General features: G+C 38.3%; 1 protein-coding gene across 6 annotated transcripts in view; it reads right to left on the bottom strand.

Annotated features, from left to right (window-relative positions):
• The window catches only part of CDC42SE2 (CDC42 small effector 2), a 97,410-nt gene extending 78,358 nt beyond the window's left edge, over positions 1-19,052 (bottom strand). For 3 of the 6 annotated variants that reach the window (XM_039879990.1, XM_039879991.1, XM_039879995.1), the window contains exon 1: positions 8,711-8,848. The gene's annotated coding sequence lies outside the window, so the exon portion shown is untranslated. Of the gene's footprint in view, positions 1-8,710; positions 8,849-11,833; positions 12,075-19,028 lie in introns of those variants that run through there. The other 3 variants (XM_039879994.1, XM_039879993.1, XM_039879996.1) reach the window with 3 other exon arrangements.
• Positions 19,053-20,479: the final 1,427 nt, after the last annotated feature.

Below are 20,479 nucleotides of genomic sequence, written 5' to 3' on the forward strand. Positions count from 1 at the left end.
CCGGGTATTGTTCTGGGCATTGCAGACAGCAAGGAACAAGACAAAGGAGGTCCCTGCTCTCATAAAATTTATATTCTGTTTGGGGACACAATAAAAAATTAGAAGTACATAATTTCAAGGACGAACACTATTAAAAAAAAGTAAAACATTGATGGGGGGATGTTTTAAACTGAGTGGTTAGGAAAAAAGGAGATGATATTTGAGATCTTAAAGATAAGGGGCCAACGCTGCAAAGATCTGGGGGAGACTGTTATAAAGAGGAAACAACTAGTGTAAAAGCCCTAATGCAAGAACAAGTATGACGTGTTTGAAAAACTGAACAGCTAATGTGGCTAGGAGCAGTGAGCAAAGATGAGATGCTCTGAGAGGTTGTCAGGGCCTCATGATATAGACAAGAGTGCGAGTTTGTATTTTCTGGGTGAATACAGTTTATATTTTATTCTGAGTAGGCAGGGAAAAGTAGTTTGATAAATGTGTTGAAGGAATGAATGCATACTTTAATGTATTACTTTAATGACTCCTTATGAGACTTAGGTCATAGCCTATATTAAATGTGTTCACTTTCCTCAATATGATCATTTTAGTTATCTCACTATCTAGCAGTATGACATGGTAGGCCTCAGACTCTGAAAATAACTGAAATAAACTTGGGGTGGGACTACACATTAGTTCAGAAGTAAGGATCCTATTAATTCAAGATGGGTATTTCACATGTGAAATGCTAACATGTAAATTTAGGTAGGTCAATGTCAAATTATAACGAAAATGACCTAACCAGTCTACAAAATAGACTAATTCAAGACCGTAGGCAAACACAGTATGCCATCCAAAATGACTTTACATAGTATGTAAATAAACTTCTTAAACATTACAACAGTCATATGTTTTAATATGACAATTTTTATATTTTAATTTCACATTTTAATGTGAAAGAAATATAATACCAAATCTGATTTATAAATATTATTGCTTAGGAGTTAAAGTAAAATATCAAGCATATACAAGTTTAAATTACATTTACATACCACAAAAACTAAAGATACACACAAATACATGTCCATATCTTTGTTGGCATGAAAATTAAGTCCACATTAAGGCCACAAAAAAAGTCCATAAGACAAGACAATTAAGACATAAATACCGCATATTACACAAAAATAGGGAAATGTTTAGACTGGTTTACAGAGAATAATTTATACTTACATATAAACAATTATTTCTTCATTCCAGAATTTCTACTAAGCCACCTATTTCAACAATTTACTTAAAGAATTTTTTTTTTCTAATCAACAGGAAATGAGACCTGTAGCTCAGAAAGTTAAAAAAAAAAACCCTTGTCCCAGCAAAATGAAATACTGAAAGTGTACATATCATTAATTTCCCTTACACTCATTTCTCACCTAAATATCGGTTAAACTGCAGTTTTAAAAAATGCATTTAAATACATTCAAGCATTTTTCACTTAAGAACACAAATATAAATATTACTCTCGAGAGAGTTGTATACATTAATGTAGCTAGCTGCTAGCTTAGCACAGAAACATAATAAATGTATTTATATGCCCATTTTTTGAGGGGGAGTAAATAGGCAGTACAGTACTGAAAAGACAGGCATACTAATAAATTTTGTACACTAAAAATCTTTCTCTAAAACTATGAGATTTGTTTCAGCTTCCTACAAAAAAAAAAAAAGAATAAATGCTGAAAATATTATCAGGTAAATTACTTTCTTAGTAAAGTAACGCTTTTCTTTAATAAAAGGAGCTTAGCAAGAGAAAAGCAACTAAGTTTTGACTCCCATATCCCTGACAAAAGAAAGGTATAACAAAGTCCAATCTGAAGTGTCTAAGTCCATGTAAATCACCAACACCCAGAATTCAAGAAACAAGGCCTAAAAGAAAGATGGAGCAAGCCGAAAATAGTTTTTTTAAAAAAAGTGTTGTCACCCTACTTCCAAATCAGGCTTTTTCTTTATTCCACTTATATTTTTGTTCCTACCTCCTCTATCCTTTATCATTTCCTGTGTATTTTCACTTTCCATACACAAAAATTGATTTGAAACTTACCTTAACCTCTCGTATCCAAATTTGTTTTTACTTTATGAGACTATACGGTTTTAGGTGAAATACTTTGTTACAGAAACATACATATATGCTGTTATCCTTTGGTAACAAGGTAATAACAAGGTAAGCAGCCATTCATTTAGCAGATGTGAGTGCCCACCATGTGCCAGCCACTGATCTGAGGGCTGGGGATTCTGCAGTGAACAAAACAAAGTTCTTCCCCTAAGGACACAGAAAACAGGCTAGAATGGCAGCTTCAAGAAACTTCAAGGAGACCTATGTGCCGGGTGTGGAGTAAGCCAAGGAGAATTTAGCAAGACACGTCCTCAGGCAGTAGACAGATGATGGAAGGCCTCGTGGGCACTGTTGTATTTTAGCTCTCTAAATGATATGGAAAGCCACTGAACGGTTTTGAACAAAGGAACAATATAATCAAATCTTTCATTTCAAAGGGATGGTCCTGGTTGCTGTGTTGAGAACAGAGAAGAGCAGAAGCAGCAAGGATACCAGAAAGGACACTACTAAATTAACAAAGGCAAGAGATGACGGTTGCTTTGAGAGGGTGGCAACAGTTGAAGATAGCAAGTTGTGGTTACATTTATTCTTCAGGCAGATATAGGACATACTTTCATGCTACATTATTTTGAATTAGATATGGAGTGTGAGAGAGGAATCAGAATGTCCATGAGGTTTCAATCAGAGAAATGAAAGATGCAGTTAGAAAGATAAGGAAGATTGGAAACGGAACAATTACTGGGACGAAGGAGGAAGATGACAAGTTCAGTTCTGACAGGTTAAATTTGGGATGTCTCACTGGAAATGTTGACCAGGCAGCTGGGTATGTAAGTCTGGAGGTTAGGAAAAGAGATCCAGACTAAAGATAACATTTTTAGTCTGAACAAAATGGTAACTCCAGCTAGAGGATAGAGTAGATGAGATCACGAGAGACTACATATAAATACAGAAGAGGTCTAAACATGGAGCTCTGCAACACTGCCTTCTGCTTTATAAGTTGGGGCAACAAAAAGGAACCAGCAAAAGAAACTGAAAATTATCAATAGTGTCCCAGAAGCAAAAGGGAAGAAAGGTTTCAAAGAAAATTATCAACCATGTCGAATGCTGCTGCTATTTCCAGTGACACTGGGAATGAGGACTGACTAGGGAACTTATCACCCAGGAGGTCACTAGTAATCTCAACAAGAGCAGTTACAGCAGAGTGGAAGAGAAAAAAACTATAGCAGATACAAAAGAGACTGAGAGTACCGGTGACCAGAAATAACAACTCTTGGAGAGAGGTAGCCAAAGAAAAATACAGTGTTGGGGAGGTTCTTTGTTGTTATTTTTGAAGATGGGCAATATTTCAGCATATCTCTATGTGGACAGAAATCCTGTAGAAATAGGAAACCCTGAAGATGCGGCTCCTTGGCTGGCAGAAGAATGGGATGATTGCTGAAGCAATGCAATGTCCTAGACAGGAGAAAAGGAATAAGGATCAAGAGTGCAAGTGAAGGTCATAGCACAATAGGAAATGCAGAGAGTATGGGCACAGATGCAAGGAGACATGCAAAAGTTTTCTTCTGATTGCTTTCATTTTTAATACATAGGAAACAAGGTCATCAGCTGAAAACAAAGATAAGAAATGAGGTGCTAGAGGTTTGAGGAGTTGCAAAGGAGTCATTTAAGGGAGTGGGAGAGTGACTACTGGCAGCACAGAGGGCCCTCCTGAGGTCGGTGTCGTGAATTTAAAAAAAATACCAGGTCATCATGGGTGTGTTTTCCTCAAGGCACACTCAACTGGCCAGGTACAGGATAGACTAGTTGGAGAAAGGGGGCAGAGGGAGTTACCATGTGAGTATAATGAAAGAAGTGTTACAAGGTAACTGAGGGTATATAAACGGGAGAAGTTAAAATAGTGGACCATGGATTCGAAGTAGAGTAGATATGCAGGTGAGGATACGGGGAAAGGGGAGCTTAGGACAGTAAAACTGTGGCAGCAGCGATGAACTGTAGGTCCCAGACATGAAGTACTGTTCAAGTGGGGGTACTTGACAGAAAGAGCTGGAAAACTGGATAAGGAGGCCCTGGTAGAATGCTTGAAACTGTGTCATATGAAATAACCTTAATAAAGTATGGGAAGTCTGGTTAAAACGTTATACAACTACCATAATGACTAAAGCAAAACCTCTCCCTGGGCAAAGTTAGCCTGCCAATGAGGGAGACCAGGAGGCTAAGGGACTAGAGCAGAATTATATCACAGGAACTGCAGCTGGAGGTTCTCAGACATAAGAGTTCCCCAAGAAAACCATTTCCAGCACTCCTGGAGCATGAGTCAGCTTTAAACAACCTGACCAACTCTCAAAGCAACGACGCTAGATCACATCAGCATGCACCACATTAAAACCATATCTTTCTCCCCAAACCCCGTTCCCCACTGAGCTGGACCCTGGACATGAGAGGGTGGCGCACCAAAGAGGAGCTGGTAAAGTGAGAAGAGAAGCCTACGAGGGCTCTTCCTCCAAAGCAGGCATCTAGGTCTGGAGCAGTTCTGGGCTAGGGAAGAAAAGTTCTAATTGGTTTAAGAGTTTGAACACTGATTATTATACTGAACTGTATCTTCTAATGACTAAAATAAGACTATCATTATTGACAAGTGAGAAGATTTATTATTGCCTTAAAAGTTAACCAGAAAAGCTATCAATCTTCCTAAGAGCTCTTGGAGAGGCAGGAAAAAACTTCATCTATAGGGAGGGTTCAAAGGTACAGTGAGAGAAAGCAAGCCATTTTCTGCTTAAACTTTATACCATCCATTAAACATTCCAGTTCCACAAATATCCATGGGTTGCCACTATATATCAGGTGCAAAATATACACAATGCTGAACATACGAAAAATTCATTTTTGCTTTATTAAGCAAAAAGTGAAAGCAGACTAAGTCAAATGAAACAAAATAATTTTATGTTTTAGTACAAGATGCTTATAAAAATTGAATCATAAACAGTAGGAAATCTCAGCATGAGTTTCTAAATGGGTAAGCTACCAAATGAAAATATCAGTGCCCATCATTTAGCCGTTGCAAAGACACCTAAAGTTAACATGCAGTTATCTAATGCTTTCTAGAAAAAAGAGAGAGTTTGTTTTACCATAATCTATTTTGACTAAAATACATTTACAAGTATTTTATACTGTCAGGATAAAGACTATTTATTATCGTCTTTGGCTTTCAGTTCAGAAACTACCTTTGGATAGGGCTCCAGAGCAGTTTCAGCTACATCCAGCTCTGTCCATTATCTGCCAGTATTACACAAAGGTTCAGTATGCTGAAGCTTTGAACTAAGGCAGCAGGATGCATAAAGTTAATTATTAATAAGCTAAATTCCAAGTTTTTCCAGGAGGCATGGAAAAATATCAGAATAAATGCCCTCATCTTACTAGAAAATATTAAGGATAAGCACAATTCACTCAGTTCCTCTCAAGAATGTACAGGGAAGTTGTAACGTCCCCCTCTGAGCCAGATCTAAAACATTGCTAACATTTAACATTCAAAAACATGTTAAAAAACTTCTTTCATAAGAACTGAGACTAAACACAGTAACAGATCAAAATCAACATGTATTTGCAATTGTGAGAAAAACCTTATAAAGCTTTAACAAAATATCTCAGATTCATCCTAAACCTAAACATTTTCATGATAAAAATGACAACTGATACACAAAAACATAATACCAACCTATCCTGGAGTATAAATGTGAGAAATTGGTTATAAGACACTTTAGAAATGTTTTTACAAATGCTAATACTCTCACAATCTATGCAGGAAAAACGGGCACAGCTGCAAATGCCATAACACCATCGTTCTTGATCACTTTATTAATTACAACCGGTAAACACTTCCTAACTCATTCTAAGGGTCTTTCAATAAAAGGAAAAAAAAGAACTGCCACCCCCAAATACATGCACATTCCTCATGAAGAAAGGACCAACATTTTAAATATTCCAAAAATTATAAAAATAGAATGATCCTGGAATTTATTTAGCCTCGAAACATTATCAACTGCTCCAAGAAAGAACAGTATTTTGAAAACATTTGTAATATTTTTCAAGGTACAAAAAAAGTTATTATGGGCTCTATTTTCTTGGAAAAATTAATTTAACATGTCAATGCTGTTGTCAAGAACTCTGATGAAGTTCTTATCCAAATAAAACATGCCAAGCATTTTTTGTTCAACATGTCACACCTTGCTTACATTGTTCTTCATCACTGCTATCATTTACTATTAGGTTTCTCATCAACACCAGACTATCAGGAGTATATTGTCAAATAATTTTCTATTAAAAATACACATTTAAAGAAAAACTATCAAACTCTCTACCACTAAAATTTGAGGGATTCTTTCTTTTATTATTCCTAAGAACAACCATAAAAAGCTAACAGCCGGTAAGTTTAAAAATCTGAAAGTTCTATTGGAATGTACACATTCGACGACATATAAGGTGTTATAAATACTGGAGTCGAAAGAGCCCACCCTAAATTCAAAATTATCTGTAAAGCAGTATTAATCTACATTACTTTGTAATAATCAAGATTGACTCTGGAGCACATTAATTTGGACTTCTGAAGAGGCTAAGTAGTTTTTTCATCATCTGTAAAAAAGGTAAAAATTGGCAATGCAACCTTATGTTCAGAATAAATGCAATACTACAAGTCCCATCCTCGATTTTTAGTAAGCAGTTTCATCGCCATTGTAATACTAGAAGGAAAATCTAAATATGGAACCACAAACTATTACTAAGTCCTCCCCTTTTCTGCACTATCAAATCAATACTATAACTGGCAAATAAAAGGTCAAAATAAAATTTCTGGAAAAGTGCTCTATTTAAAAACATTTCTTATAGAAAAGGAATCCACTGTTTCTCCTTGGAGATTTTTAAAAATAGAAAATGTTCCATAGCAAAGATTTAGAGAAAAAGGAACCAGAAGTGCATTACTCTTCAATATACCATACCAAAATCATCTAATATGGGAGAGAATAAAAATACTAGTTTGTTAAACTCCTCCACCATTCATTTTAAAATGTAGAGAGATTTTATTAAACTGATAATATGAAAATGTAACTCAATAATCTTAGCTCTATAAAGTTACATATTAACCTTTAAACAGACTGTTATGATCTACACTCCCTGCGGTTTCACCTGACATCTTTTCCAACTTTAAGTAGGCACTAGGGGCATAAGACAGTCCCCACCTGCAACATGGATAAGAACTTCACACTCAGGTTTAAAAAGAGTACTTGTCGGTTTTGTTTGCCCCTAGAAACTCGGCATCCAACACAGGTGCCAGTACATACATAACAAGGGCTTAATGAGTATCTGTTGAGAAAATAGTGAGGTTTCATTATATTTGTGCAACATTGGTTTTCTTTTTCCCTTAAGTTTAGAGGTCTCCCTCGTTTAAAAAGTAACTGGAGATCATGCCACTGTCTCTTAAAGCACAAACTTATTTATTCATAATGAAATTGAAAGCTGGGTCTCAAAAGAACACTCATCTTCTCCTTCCTTTTGAAGGAAAATTAGAAATAAGGCTTATTTTTAAGAAAATGTCTGCTCACTCTCAAGATGAAAAACTGCACATTTTAATATTTTCTACGCTTGTAACATTGGTAATGATTATTCATCAACAGTATGTATATGTTGGGTAAAAACGCAAGCATATGAACAAACTCCATATTATTTCCCATTTCTTCCTCGAGTCAAGGTATGTGCCTAAATCTTAATAGATGTGAGATCAGCTTTGTCTGATGTTTCAAGATTCATTCATTTAGGCATTTTACTGAGCATCTACTATATGCCAGACCCTTTCGCAAAACGTGTAAATTTTGTAAACTGACCGTCAGCACCAAATTTCCCTACAAAAGCTTATCATTTAAAGTAGCAGCTAAAGAGGAATCCTTCCTACTGTTGTTTCATGTACACGAGAAATCAGCCCACGGAGGCCCCTTTTCAGCTCTAAATGCGGCATCAGCGAGCCGCTACCTACCACACCCGTTACCAAAAATCACGACTAAAGCAGCAAGCCCTGGGTAAAACAACCTGTAAGAGTAGCACGAGCTCCTCCGGGGATGTGGTCGGGGCTTTCTCTTGGGGGCCCCCCAAAAAAACAGCCTTGAGACCCGCGAGCGGAACGTACCGGATGCCTCAGGCAAGAGTCCAGAGTGCGGGGCAAGGAGTCCCCGCCCCTCCCCAGCCCTCACCTGGAGGACCCGGGCCCTCTCCGCCCGCCCCTGGCACCACCCTCTCGGCTTCCAGACCTGCAAAGTTGGGGGGGAGGGGGTCTCATTTCCATTTTACATCAGGCGGCGGTTGGCTTCCTCAATCGCCCGCCTGTCGTGAATTTTAAACTGAGCGTGTAACCATTTCTCAGAGGGAATGGAAGAAAAACCAGAGGCAGGGTCCGCGTGAGGACCTCGCCCAGACCTGAAAATGGAGCCGCAGGCTCAGCCCACAGCCCGCAGCGCGCGGCGGGCAGGGCCGGGCCGCGCTCGCCCCGGAGCCCTCGGCGGCGGGGCTTTGGGGCTTCGGGCCCCCGCCCGCGGGGCCGCGGCGGCGAGGAGTGGGGAGCCGGCGCGCGACCGGGGCCAGCGCTGCACTCACCGTCGCCTTTGTCTCGGCCGCCCGCTCCGGCCGCAGCCGCTCTCGGCGCCGGCTTCGCGGCTCCTGCCACCCCCTCGGCCGCAGCAGCGCTCCCCGGCGCACTAGCCGCTTCCTGGCCCCTCCCTCCCGCCCAGGCTCGCGCGCAGGCGGGGCGAGGGGCGGGGCGAGGGGCGAGGGGCGGGGCGCGCCCGAGAGCCGCGGGATCGCCGCAGGAGAGCCGCAGGAGGGCCGCGCGGCCGCGCAGCTGCCCCGCGCCGGCGCCGGCCCCGGCCCCGCCCCCGCCCCCGCCAGCCGGGGCACGGACTCTGCCCCGGCCCCCAGCGGCGCGGCGCAGACTGGGAAGTCCCCTCCGAGGCAAGCGGAGGGCGGAGAGCCAGGCTGGAGCCTGCGCGTGGGAGGACGGGCCGGAAGATGGCGACCGGGGCTGGGTGCGAACGCGTGGGAGCCCCTCCCCACCCTCGGGCAGGCGGTCGCGGGTCTCGTGCCTCCTTCCTGGACCACGCGCACGGGCGACGCCTGCGCTCGAAGTGGAGCCGCGGGGCTCTCAGGCGAGCGAGGTTGGTGCTGAGCCTTCGGACTGGTTGTCTCTCAGTTGGTGACAGTTGAGAGAGGAATGCGAAACTATCGGACCACTGCTTTTCTTTTTTTAAAATGTAAACAGCTGAATCATTGAATCTGTTACTAACTGGCTTACGACGGAGAGCACCCACCTGGCATTTGAAATGTGTGAAACTAGTCATCTACTCAGTAGACGTACAGGATCCTTTAGTTTACATGTTATATGTCCCAGAAATCAGAAACATAGGTGTGCCCCTGTCTAGCAGCCAACGCTCCACTAGAATGCCTACAAGTTTTCATACCTGCAATACTTGGAATATAATGTAGTAATGTAGATCTTCCCCATCTCGATTGATGATGTTAATGCAACCTAAATTTTCTCTGTAAGTTTAGAGTTCTCCCTTACACAAAAAGCAACTCAAGACCATGCCAGAGTCCTTCTAGTTAGTTGCTCAGGCCAAAACTTTGGAGTCATCTTTGGTTCTACTCATTCTCTCATCTTCACTTAACATCTGTCAAGCAAGCCTATTGGTTGCACCTTCAAAATAAATCAGAATCAGACCACTTCTCACCTGCATTACTTCCATCTTCTCTGCCTCAATTATACTTCCAGTAGTTTACTAAATGGTCTCCCTGCTTGCTCACCATGAACTCAGTCTATCTTCAAAATAACAACGAGAATATCCTCTTACAAGAAAAGTCAGCTCCTGTCTCATCTGGTCGAACTCCTCCAGAGGCTGTTTCATTCATTGTAAAAAGCTAGGGTCTGCAGTGACCTACAAAGCCACTGGATTTGCTTTTCCCTTTGCCTCTCTGACTCCAGCTCCAATCAGAGTTGCTTGAATATTACAGACACTACTACTTCGGGCCTTTTGAGAGCCATTCTCTGTGCCTGGAACATTCTTCCCCCAATGTCCACCTTCACCATTTTAACTCCTTGCTCATATCTCACCTTAACAATGATGCTTATCCTGACTACCCTATCTAAAATTGTAACCATCCCAAACCAACTCTCGATCTTTCCTAACTTGCTTTTTCTTTTCTTCTCAAACCTTACAACAATCTTTATAATTTATTTGGTGTGTTTATCTTTTAGTGTCTGTCTTCCCCAATAGAAAATAGGACTTTTGTCTGTTTGACCCAAGTGCCTAAAGTAAATTTTAAAAAATTTAAGTCTCTGGAGATAATAAAAAGCTCAAAGCAAAAAAAAAATGACCAATTTTTTTGTTTTAAAATTCCTCTTGGTTTATCAGTTTACCATAAGAGCTTTATCTACATCATAACATAAGCATTTTGACTTTCTAGTTACCCTGAGTACAGTGACAACTTGACATTTAAAGTAGTGTTTCTAACCAGTGATATCCTGGTATCCTACTTCACCGAATGAGAACAGTGTGACTAACTAGAGGAAACTTTTTGGTGTGAAACTCAAAGACATGACAATTCTAAAAATTTCCTAGGACAAACAAAACAAAATTCTAAACTTATTGTTTGTAACCCTTCCTTTGAATTACGAATGTAGTAATCTTGTATGAATGCCTTGAGTAGTAATATTTCCTGTCATGTAGTCATAAAGGTTAATATTCATTATGTAAACATTTTCAAATTTTTAATATTTTGTTTATAACATAAATGTGATTGAATATCTTAATAATATCTAATTTCAGTTGCTATTCATACACCCCTCCTGTAAGTAGGAAAAAAAGTCAATTAAAAATACTGTTCTATTTAATGGAAGGATACCTTTTATATGAAAGTCTCTATATATAATTATTTACTCAGTATTATATTTATATCGTAGTCTCTTTATCTGTTTATCCATTATGATTTAAAGCAATTTAAGACTACAGATTACCCCTTACAATTTGGATCATTTTTTATAAAATTAAATAGACTGCTTTTATTTAAAAAACCCATTGACAATATGTTAGATAGATGTCAAATTTGGTTTGTAATTACAATAATACCAAGTAATAATTTTTCGGAGTCCATATTATGATGTGTCTGCACTATCCTTAAAATTGTTACCAAATAAAATCTTATTGCAAAAAGACAGGGTAAAAATAGACACTGTTCACAAAATGTACCTAGAAAATACTGCTTAAAATAAATGCAACTGTTATAGTACAAAAGAAATTGTTTTGTAATATTACTAGTTCATAGATGAGAAAATGATCTCAATAAAACATGGTATATTTGTGCTATAATAAACCATTGAAACAACACCACGGACAACAGCAAGCAATGTATTATCTAACCAACTGCTATCACTACTCATGAGTTCACATAGCGGCCACACTATCCTGATTCTGCAATCTTTTACTTAAATTTTCCGTCAAAAATTTCAAAGCAAATGAATTTTTTCCTAAAAGTATGCTATTAATTTTTTTTTAACTACTTTCTAAAATTCGATACTAGCTATTTCTCACAAGAGAGATGGCGTATGGAGTCAGAGTCTGGAGTGCAAACTCTGCTGCATAATTAGCTCGGTGACACTGAGCAAAGTTCTTAATCTTACTAAACCTGTCTTTTCTTCTAATTTAATGGTACTATAATAGTACTTACCTCCAGGAATTGTTGTGAGAAACCAATGAGAGAACCCAAGCAAAGTTCTTAGTCCTGGGCCTGGCACATGGTAAGTGCTGGTAAATGTTAGCTATTATCATTATACAAGCATATAATTAAGCTCATTGCCCTACATGTGTAATACTAAGAAAATGGCTCATAATAGGCCTCAAATGAGATGGTTCGAGTTTTACATCAAGATAGTATAATATGCAATTCACTGAATATTTTTAAAGCAGTGCTAACGTTTCTTCTACCACCACCCTGTGCCAGGCACAATTCTAGACAACAAAGGAAGCTAAGAGAAATAAGGCCCAGACTTAGAATAGCTTTACAGTTGAATGACAAGAGACATACAGTTAATAAATAACTACTTTCAAAGTAGTACGACCATACTTCCTGTTTGTCAGGGACACATCTTTTCTTGGCTTACTGATTACTTGTGCCCCCTTTCATTTTCACTGTGTCCAGGTTTAGATGATAAATTATGTGCTCACACCTAACTAGAAGTATGTGTAAATTTATTGGAGTGCATAGAAAGAACCATCAGTTCTGTGTCATACTATACAGACTTAAATTGTTCCTTGAAAAAAAACATCTAAATTGGCCAAATGCCATGCTACCAAGACAGGCAATATAGCAGCAGCTTTACCTAATACCTAGAAACAAATACAGGGACTCAGCAAAAATGAAGAGACAAAGAAACACATCCCAAATGAAAGAACAGAACAAAACTCCAGAAAAAGAACTAAACAAAATAGAGACAAGCAGTCTACCACATGTAGAGTTCAAAATAATGATTATAAGGATGCTCCATGAACTTAAGAGAAGAGTAGACGAACTCACAGAGTTAACAAAGAGATAAAAAACATAAAAACAGAAAACATAAAAAAGAACCAGTCAGAAATGAAGAATACAATAACTGAAATGAAGAATACATTAGAAGGAATTAACAAAGTATATGAAGCAGAAGATTAAGTCAGCAATTCAGAAAATAAGATAGCAAAAAATACCCAATCGGATCAGCAACAAGAAAAAAAAAATGAGGATAGTTTAAGGGGCCTCTGGGACAGCATCAAGTGTAACAACATTTGCGTCATAGGAGTACCAGAAGGAGAAGAGCAAGAGCAAGGAATTGCAAAACTGTTTAAAGAAATAATGACAGAAAACACCCCTAAGCTGGTGAAGGAAATAGACATACAAGCCCAAAAAGCACAGAGAGTCCCAAACAAGATGAACTCAGAGGCCTACACCAAGACACATCATAATTAAATGCCAATGGTTAAAGACAATCTTTAAAGCAGCAAGAAAAAAGCAGTTAGTTACCTAAAGGGAACTCCCATAAGATTGTTAGCTGTTTTTTCAACAGAAATTTTGCAGACCAGACACAATTGGCATGAAATATTCAAATTGATAAAAAGCAATGGCCTATAATCGAGATTAATCTACCCAGCAAGTCTATCATTTAGAATAAAAGACAGATAAAGAGCTTCCCAGACAAAAAGCAAAGGAGTTCAGCACCATGAAACCAATATTACAGGAAATGTTAAAGGAACTTCCTTAAGAAGAAGAAGAAAAAAGACCAAAAATATGGATAATTAAATGGCAAGAACTACATATCTATCAATAATTACTTTAAATGTAAATGGATTAAATGCTCCAACAAAAAGATATAATAAGGTGGCTGAATGGATAAGAAAACAAGACCCACACATGTGCTGTCTATAAGAGACCCACTTCAGATGGAAAGGCACACATAGACTGAAAGTAAAGGGATGGAAAGAAATTTTTTATGCAAATGTAAATTTAAAAAAAAGCTGAGGTAGCAATACTTATATTAGGCAAAACAGACTTTAAAACAAAGGCTGTATAACAAGAGACAAAGAAGGACCCAGGAATTGCACTTCTGGGTATTTACCTGAAGGAACCCAAACCACTAATTCAAAAAGACATATGCAATCCCTATGTTCATTGCAGCATTATTTACAACAGCCAAGAGATATGGAAGCAACCTAAATGTCCATTAATAGATGACTGGATAAGTAAGTGATACATATACACAATGGAATATTATCCGTAAAAAAGAATGAGATCTTGCAATTTGCAATAATGTGGATGGAACTAGAGGTCCACTTAGTATAATACTAAGTGAAATAAGTCAGAGAAAGACAAATACCATATAATTTCACTTATATGTATAGACTCTAAACAAAACAAACTCATAGTTATAGAGAATAAACTGATGGTTGCCACATGGGAGGGGGTTTGAGAGGATGGGTGAAAAAAGGGAAGGGATTAAGATGTACAAACTGCCAGTTATAAAAACAGTCACAGGGATGTAAAGTACAACATAGGGAATATAGTCAACAATATTGTAACAATTATGTATAGTGTCACATGGGTACTAGACTTATTGGGGTGATCACTTCATAAGTTATATAAATGTCTAATCACTATGTTACATACCTAAAACTAATATAATATTGCATGTCAACTGTAATTGAAAATTAACAAATATTTTTTAAAAATAATATCTAAATAGGCCAAGTGGACCAAAAGAAAGAAGGCAGAAGATTTCATTTTTATTATTTTACATCAAAACCAATGCTTAAAGCTTAGTAAATCCCCTTGACCAATGTTATATGAGTAGTTTGAAGATTTCACATTTTTTTCTGAAGATATAATAGGGACACCCCAAGACATAAACAATACAACACATATTCATTCATTTCTACAGCAAATATCTATTGAGTATCTATTATGTACACATGGCTTGTCTTCAGTGTGATAGAAGATACAAAAAATTTTGCAAGACATAGTGAAATACCATAAAATCTAGCAGCAAACACCAAGTATCTTACTAATTAGTCAACGAGATAATGAGACACATAGCCCATGAAGTGTGATTTGGGGAGATTGAGAAAAATCAGGAAACACATGGACTTATTGAGAAAGGAGAAAATGACCAGTAGAGAGGAGAATCATAGTCTATGGCCCTTTCTGTGACTGAAGCAGCCAAAGATAGGAGGAAAACCCAAGTAAAACTTTACTTTACACTTTTTCTCAGAGGTGACCCTTGCTGCTCATCAAACCACAAATATTCATTGAATGCCTGCTGTTTGCCAGGTAGCATACCAAATGCTGTGGGAAAACTTAGTATAAAGCATGGTCTTTGTCCTTAATGAAATGTCACATAGCAACATTTGAATAATTAGACACAGTAGCCTGCCTTATGAATGCAGCTGAGGGGATCAGAGGTCTGTATTGGTCAGAAAAGGTTTCTTAGAGGGAGAGGAATTTGAGGTGTGTCTCTGGGAAGAAGGGATTCAGATCAGTGTTTTCTAAACTGTAGACTTCACACCTCTGGTGGTGTGAGAGATGATTTTAGGTAACACTACACTTAAGAGGGACGGGGAAGCAAGGATGAGGGGAGGTAGTCTGGGGTACATGCAGCTTGCCTAGCTTCAGCACATAGCCTGTGATGTGATTATATTGTAGCCCCTCAACTACAAACAAACAAAAACAAAAAACAAACAAACAAAAAGACTGAGTTTGAAGTTGTAATAAAAATGCTTCTGGGGACAACCAGGAACCTTTTGACAATCATTCTGCTATGTCAGGTTAGAGACCAGTGACTAAGAATTTCACTTTTTTTAAACACGTAACACCTGTATATGGTGGGTAAGTTTCCTTCATACATTGGTTAAAGTCAAAAATATGAGTCAGCTAAAAAAAATCTCTGAAGTAAACAATAGTGTCAATAAAGAGAAAGGGGACATAGCACTTTAGAGTCAGCTTTTAAAAATCCTCTGAAGTAAACAATAGTGTCAGTAAAGGGAAAGGGAATGTGGCACTTTAGAGAGCACAACTCTTGGTAAGCAAAGGTTCAGTAACTGGCACACTAGAGGTGTGTTCCCAGGGAGAGCAAGAGCCACAGTGGATTTGGAGCTGAGTACTGGCAAACTGGTAAAGAAGAGTGGGGAAAGAAAGTCCAAAAGGCAGGTAACTGTGAGGGACCGGAGTCTGCACTGGGCCTCAGGCAAGGGGAGGGTGCTCCTCCCTCACCTTGAGAAGCTCCTTGACCCAGAGGAACTAGCGGAGCAGGCCCGAGTGTCCTGTGAGGAGGCCATGTGGTAGGCATCAGCAGGACTCCCATCTCCAAGACTGGCTGAGGCTTCAGCAAGAGGAAACATGAGGCACCAATGTACCCCAAGTGTCTGGACATAGATGCCCTAAAGACAGGTGATACAGAAAGGTGGGACTTCCTCCTGCCACAGATCTACACGTTGCTTTCACAAAGAAAGCTTATGATGAGTAAAATTTGGGGTAAAGTTGGAAAAAAGGGAAGGTGGCAAACCAGGATTCTTCACATTCCACCCTCCACTCTTCCCCCAGTAAATGTCACTGCCTAATAGTGAGTCAGCTCTTGTTTTTGTCCCCACAACTAAGCTAGGTAGCTGAGAAGATGCTGATATCTTGCTACATTATCCCCAGGACTGTAGTGGGCAGACTGAGGAAATGCACTCCCCCCAATATCCCATGCTCTAATCCCCAGAACCTGTGAATAGGATGAGATATCATCCCCATGATTGTGTTATGTCATATGTCATAGTTGACCTTAGGATAAGATTATTTGGGTGGACCTCATCTCATATGAGTCCTTAAAAGCAGAAAGTTTTCTATGTATAGCTGGTGGCAGAAGGAGACGTCAGAGAGATTCAAAGCATGAAAAAAATCTGATGTGCCATTGATAGCTTGAAGATAGGGGATGAGGCATATGACAAGGAATACAACTGACCTCTAGAAGCAGAGAGGCTCCTGGCTGACAGCCAGCAAGAAAACAGAGACCTAAGTCCTAAACCCACAAGGAACTGAATTCGGCCAACAACAAGAATGTACTTGAAAGCAGATTTTTTTTCCCCCAGTCTCCAAATGAGAACTCAGACTTGCAGGCACCTTGATTTCAGTCATGTGATACTGCGAGCAGAGAATTCGGCAACACCATACTGGACTTCTGACCTACAGATAACATGAGCTAATAAATGGGTGTTGTTTTAAGCAACTAATGGTCATTTGTTACACAGCAATAGAAAACTAACACAACCACTGTCACTGAATCAGCCTGTCTTTAGACAGGTTGTAAGGTGGCCCTTCAGCCTCAAGAGTGTATCTGAGTTTCCACTCTACTGTCAATCCACAAAGATAAATGGATATAGTCTCAGGCATCAGTAAACAAGCCTAGGTCATTATGATGATATGGGGAGGAAAACCGTGGGAAAACATTGGAATTCCTGATATATGACATATGAGGAACATATATGTTATTTTCTTTTGGGCAGAAAAAAGAAATATGGCCTTATTTTGAAGTAAAAGGCTAGTGAGTCCTCACAGTTGTGGGTGGTAGAATTTCTGGTACCACATGGTACTAGTCTCTGAGAAAGAAAGGCAGAGGAAAGGCAGTGTTCTCTAGTAAAAAGAGAATGAACTCTAGGGTCAGGTGGATATGAGTACACTTTGCAGATTGCTAGCTGTCTGATCATGGGCTTGTGGGAAATTTCTTAACCTCTTTGAGCCCCAGTCTAGTTATCTTAGAATAGGAATAATACTTATCTAATAAGATGTGGAGAGAATTAAATAAAATAGTTCATATAAAAATCTCAGTGCCTGCGGCACAGTAGACTATCAATAGTTTGTCTCTGTAATTAGAGTGAATTTTTTTCACAACTTCCTTATAATGTTTTTAAAGCAAAAGTAACTAAATTATAGCATATACTATACCAATGCTATCCTACAGAAATATAATGCATGCCACATGTAATTTAAATTTTTCTAGTGGCCACATTAAAAAAAATAAAAATAAACAATGAAACTAATTTAATATTTAACCCACCATATCAAAACGTTGTCATTTCAACACACAATCAATATAAAAATATATTAATAATATATATATATTTTTTTTACTAAGCCTTCAAAATTCAGTTCATATTTTTTCTACTTATAGCACATCTCAATTCAACATAGCCATGTTTCAAGAGCTCAATAGAAATGTGTAGCTAGTGGCTATGGTGTTGGACAGCTCAATACTAGACCTCTAAATAAATATTCCAATAAATTCCCCTTTATTCTTTGTTAACTCTCAACATAAATAGGTGACAAGTAGATAATTACAGATGTATGACACATGCACACACATCACACTCTGGCACATACCAAACCCAGATGGGTTTCTTTTGTTTTGTCTTAGTTTGTTTTGTTTACCGTCATTTAGTTACAATGAGCCACACTTCAGAGGATCAGGGTATAAGTGGTAAATGGATTTCTAATTTTGAATTCCATAGCATACCACAAATCAGAGCTACACAGCCAAAGTAATACTAAGAACCACGAGAGCTAGGTTAAAACAAAAACCTGTGTGGCATAAAAGAATAAATATTAGTTTTTAAAGTAACTTTAGTAGAGTATTATAGGTTTATTTCCTTTGCTTTTCCTTTGAAAATATTGGACTAGATTTTCGCATTCTACATAAGCTTGTTTTTACTTTTTAAGTCAAAATCTCCATTATGGGAGAATGAGGACTAAAGAAAATTAGAACTGATAGGAAATAGAAGCAATGCACAGCAGCCACATAAAGATGCATGCACAACTTCTACGGGGATCTTCAAAAATGTTTCAGACAGTGATCTTGTCACTATATTTGGATATATTCAAAAAAATAAGACACATCCAGATATGTATATTACAAGGCAGAACACTGAAAGAGGCTGAGAGATACCAAGAAAACATACCACAAGTATCTGTAAAAACATACTCCTTTTTAGTGGGGATGAGGGAAGATTCTCTAGAAAAGAATCCTTTGTGAGAGGATGTAAAGAATGGTCTTTAAAAGATGGTTACAATGTCTCGGTTCAAGTCAACAGATATTTGCTGTCTCCCTACTGTGTGGCAGGCCCCATAATAGGCAGTGGGGATTTACTGATGGAAGTCTGCACTGAAGCTGTTGGGATGGGGATGGAGAATGGTGAAAGACAAATAAAACCAGCAATACAGCACTGTTCTGGATTCCAAACAGCTCTCGGCATCTCTGACATCCCTCTGCCTTTGAAGTCTTCCCAGGCTCTGCCTCTTATACCCATAACTTCTTGCCTCTTCTATGTTTCTGACCCTCCATTCAGAATACAACTCTTAGTCTTACCTTATTCTCAGGACAGCCTGGCCTTGGGATGGCCTCTGGCTCCTACCCTCAGCCACATTCAGACTCTGCCCAGCCCCTGCTCTAGTCAGGAAGCTGCTGACTCAAGAAGCTGCCACCACAGCTTCCGGCTCCAGCATAACTCTAGCATGAAGAGGAAGTTAGATACAGTTTGTTAAGTATTATCATAGAGACAGTTCTAGTGGAACATTTGATACAGCCTGTGGAAATCCAGAAAATATTCTTAAAAGAGCAAATGCTTGAGAGGAATTATCCAACAATGAAAGGAAGGATGAGATTGTTTGGCACTGAAGAAAGAACAACACATATGAAATCAGAGAGAGATGATAGTGTGATGCCTTTAGGGAACTCGAGAACGAGTGCAGGGTTGGAGAAGGGTACCTGTGGGTGTGGAGAGGAAATGATGCTAGACCTGCAGAAAGGGACTAGGTCATGCTAAGGAGTCTGGCTTTATTTAGAAGATGGTGTTAAGTAGGCAGAAAGACAAAGTGGATTAATGACATTGCTTTACGAATAAAGTTTATATATATGGGCGTATCATTAATGTATCATACCTAGCCTTTGAACTTCAAAATATTCTTGCTTTAATTACTTCCTTGAGAAGCTCTATGTAGCTCTCATTCATAAAGGGCTAATGAAATGGTTTTCATTAATCTAAATTAATGAATTTTCAATTAATCTGAATTTTTCATTAATCTTAAGTTTTTTAAATTAACTAGGATTATTTCCTTATTAACAATAATTACATAAGCGAGATTCAATGGGCAATGTCAATTCCACAACTTATTCTGCTATTCATGTATTGTCTCCTAGATAAATTTTTTTCATTTGTCTCTTATCTCACAGTATAGAATTGTACATTCTACTCTATTAAAAAGTAGGTTAAACACAAAGAGGAAAATTATGAGACTCTTTTAGAAGAGGCTAATGCCTTAAAAGAGAAAGAAAAGTAACTTATTTGGAGGACGTGGGATGTTAACATTTTGATCATTTGACAAATTCATGGGAATTTCATAAATGGGAAAAAAATGAAAGCTGTTTTTTTTTTTTGAAAATACCTTTAGAAAAAAGAATGAACTCTACAGTGATTTATTGGTTTAGACAAGTAAAAAGGACTAAAGGGGCTCATTACAGTTTCTTGCTCCAGCAAGATCCTCCCAACACATTCTTTTGCCCACCAAGAAATAATTTCAGTTCTACTTTTATAGTCCATTAAATGATAAATTGTAAATCAATAAGACAGATATACAAAATATTAAAATAAGTCATGTATTTGTTAAGGATTCTGTTAAGTAGATATAGTTATTCATTACATCTTCACTTTTTTATATAATTTTATTACATTTATATACATTAAAGTGAATTTTTTTAATTAATGGACTTTTTTTAGTAGTTTTAGGTTTACAGAAAAATTGGTGGAAAGTTCAGAGTTC

This window comes from Pteropus medius, unplaced genomic scaffold (genome assembly GCF_902729225.1).
Source record: "Pteropus medius unplaced genomic scaffold, Ma_sr-lr_union100, whole genome shotgun sequence".
In the NCBI taxonomy this organism is placed as follows: domain Eukaryota; kingdom Metazoa; phylum Chordata; class Mammalia; order Chiroptera; family Pteropodidae; genus Pteropus; species Pteropus medius.